Below are 3,926 nucleotides of genomic sequence, written 5' to 3' on the forward strand. Positions count from 1 at the left end.
ATCATTTAATAGGGTCATGATTGATCTCACCTTAGATCTCACTCTTGTCGCCTTAAAGGGCGAGTTTCTGTCGTGTAATGATTATTATATTCGCCTAACACGTGAAAGGTCCCCCGTTCAAAAATGGACCGAAACAGCCTTACTCCCTATGGCAGTTTTGGGGCGGCGTGGTGGCTCAGTCGTTAGCACTGCTCCGTCGCAGCACCAGGGTCCAAGGTTCGACTCCAAACTTGGGCGATTGTCTGTGTGGAGTCTGCACATTATCCCCATGTCTGTGTGGGTTTCCTCCAGTTTCCTGCACATAGTCTAAAGACATGCAGGTCAGGTAAATTGGGCATGCCAAATTGCCCATAATGTTCGGTGCATTCATCAGAGGGAAATGGGTCTGGGTGGGTTAGTATTCGGAGGATCGGTGGAGGGCCGAAGGGCCTGTTTCCACACTAGGGAATCTAATCTAATCTAATCAAACAACACTGTCCTGCCCACGCTACATAACCCTTCAACCTGCAGCCAACAGAAAATCTGTTGAAGTCCTCCTCGCATTGACTCAATGTTTCACCACCCAGCAAAACCTCATTTGACGAATTTCACAGTTCTACATACTCTTAGAAAAATGATTCATTCCCATTTTAGTTTTCAGTCTGCCAGTCCCTCACCTAAAATCAAGATCTCCCGTTGCAGATTGCCTCACACGAGGAAGCATCCATTCCACGTGTACTTTGTGAACAGCAAGGCTAAAAGTACTTAATAGTTCCTTCAAAGTCTGCACAAAATATTTACAAGTAGACACGGGCACAGACAGTCAATGATCCCTGTTGCTCGGAACTAGTTTTTTTGGGGAAATTCCCACATGTGTGGCAAAGTGCTGGAAATTAATGTTGTATTTGTTTCGAAACATAGAAACATGGAAACATAGAGGATAGAAAGAGGCGGAGGCCATTCTGCTCTTCGAGCCTGTTCCACCACTCATCACAATTACGGACGATCCTTCAACTCAATAACTTAATTCTGCTTTGTCCGCACAATCTTCAATCCCTTTCGCACAAGTACTACGTCTAATTGCAACCATATGGGATCAATGTGGATTTCAACAGCTTCCTCATTTGCTCTCCCCTAGGTTATCCCAGTCCCAAGCCTCTAACTCGGCACACCACTACTGACATGAATACCACCTTTCCCATCCTTGTCTCTGACATATCACCTTCTCCCTCATCTTAATCTACCTATCGCATCGTCAGCTACCTCCGCGCCGACCAGACCCATCCCTTTAATTCATCTCTCAGCGCCCCTGCACACAATCCTCATTCCTGATGAAGGGTTTATGCCCACAACTTTGACTCTCCTGCTCCTAGGATGATGGCAGACCTGCTGTGATTTTACAGCACCACATTCTCAACTCTGATCTCCAGCATCTGCAGTCCCCGCCTTTCACTCGAGCCAAGTATCGGGCAGGACTCTAGAGGGTTACAAGGCCGCCAGGAAGGAAACAAAGATGGACTTGGGAAGGTTGGAAGGGGCATTAACACTTTTAAGTGGTTAACATTAAGGAAAGCCCTAAGGTATTCTACATTATGTTAAAAAATGTATGGCGGTGGAGTAGCAGGAATGCATGCAGGATATTTAGTATGGGCCTCATTTGCTCCCATCTGCCTTCTTACTTTTTCTTTCATTTTCTGTTCTTTATAACTTTGCTCTTTTCTCACTTTTGTTTTGTTTCTTTAATCATTTCTCTTCTCTTTCCTTTACAGCCTTTGCAGTGGTTTAATCACAGCAGTTGTCGCCACTTCTGCCCCACCCAAGAACTTGCCGCAACTGACTTGGCCCAACCAGGACAGGACAGACCGTGGGCTGGAGCTGGCGATACAGGCCTCTGCCCTCGAGAAGCGCTCCCTTCTTCTTTCTCACTGTCCTTATCTATCTGGCTATCAATGTCCTCTCCGCCAGCCCGAGGCCCTCGCCCGGGCGTCTCCTCCTGACCCCAGCATCAGGCTGCAGGCTCTACGCATTCCCTTCTATATCCCAACCCTCCTGCATTCAACTTTCCTCCCCTCACATTGTCCCATCCCTCCTATAGGCCGAACTCTCCTGGGTAAACTTCCTCTTCGCCCAGATACCTACATATACACATATCCCTCCGAAATCCCAACCCTCGATCTTCCACACTTCCATCTCTCATCCTGCATTCACATACTATTTCCAGTTGTAATATCTCATCATGGAAAAAGCTTTAGCAGTAAACCCAGCGGACAAACCTCGAGCTGGTGTCCCGAAGGCAGTCCGAAGTTGGCTTCAACCTTGGACTGGCAACTCCTGCAACAACACAGTTGCCTCTCTACTTCGGTTATTGCCCTTGCTTTGGACAAAACTCGTGCCGAGGAGATAGAACCCTGCGGTCTGGGCAATTGCCGGACTTACATACAACCGTTCCCAGCTCTGCTACCTGGAGAGGACACTCCAGCATTGCCTCAACATGACGGCAAAGCGGCAGTTTACTGGTTAGAATGCTGTGCACGATTGGCATAGAGAAATTCGCCAAGGATTGCTTTCGATGGAGAGAAAGGCCATCGCACCGAATTGGTCAGATACTGCTGGCCTCAAACTGGCCAGCACCCAGCCAATTAGATGCAGTACCACCACAGTCCGCCTGCTCTACTGGGTGCATGAAGCAGGCCTGTGTGATTATCCCCATTCTGTTCAGCATTTTCGTCGCAGTCATGCAGGAACACGCCTTTGGAACATCAACTGATGCCGTCTACCTTCACACCAGATTAGACAGGAGGCTGTTTAGACTGATCCATCTGAGGGGAAGAAACCCAAGGTTCATGAAGCACTTACCAGTGAAATGTTTGCACAGTATTCGGCACTGGCATAACACTTGGAAGAGCAACTGCAACGCCTCACGGACAGCTTTGTCAAGTGCCTGTCAGGACCTCAGCTTGACCATCAACCTGAAGACGACCAGTGTGATGGTCAAGGCATTGAGCACCCCTTCCATTCATATTCACAACTATGAGTTTATGTACCTTGGCTCCACCATCACGGACACTCTCTCCCTAGACTCTGAAGTTAATAGATGAACTGGAGAAGCAGCCTCAACATTTGTTAGGCTCAGAAATAGAGCCCTCGAGAACAGAAAGCTGACGACTCGCACCAAGGTTGCAGTCCACAAGGCTTGCACCCTTCACACACTGCTTTATGGCAGGGAGGACTGGAATTTCTACTCCAGACAACAGCAGTGTCTCAACCCATTCCATCTTCGGAGACTGAGATGCATCATTGACATCAAGTCGGCTGACTGAGTTACCAACAATGAGTTTCTCGCCCATGCCCAGATGCCTAGCCGCTTCACGCTGCTCCAGCAACACTGTCTCCGCTGGCTGAGCCACGTAAACAGCATGTCCGCCCACAGGATTTAATAGGGCCTGCTGTACGAGGAACTGGCCTTCGGCAAGAGAGCACAACGGCGGACCTATCTTCACTTCGAAAATGGCTGCAAGAGACACACGAAGTAACTGAACATGAATGTCGAGAGGTGAGAGGACATTGTAAGCGATCATTCTCGCTCGGGGCTGGAATTACGCAGAGGTCTAAAAAAGGAGAATAAAAGCTGAGCCTTGCTGCTGAAGAAAAGTGCACTCACCGAGAAAAGAGCACCAAGACAACACCGGAGGACAGCACCTTCAATTGCAGTCACTGCAGCCGAGATTGCCACTCCCGTGTGGGCCGCAACAGCCACATCAGATGCTTCTCTTACAACAAACATTGAAGCAAGTATTGCCAGGCGCATATCCATCGTCTCACGAGAATGACGAGTGTACCAATTGTACACGTATGTGAGGAACAAGACAATGGCCAGAAGGTCGGTCCATCAGGGATAGTGGGGGGAATCTTGTGCTTGCAGTCAGAGGAAGTAGGCAAGGTAGTAA

This window comes from Chiloscyllium plagiosum, chromosome 8, assembly GCF_004010195.1.
Source record: "Chiloscyllium plagiosum isolate BGI_BamShark_2017 chromosome 8, ASM401019v2, whole genome shotgun sequence".
In the NCBI taxonomy this organism is placed as follows: Eukaryota; Metazoa; Chordata; class Chondrichthyes; order Orectolobiformes; family Hemiscylliidae; genus Chiloscyllium; species Chiloscyllium plagiosum.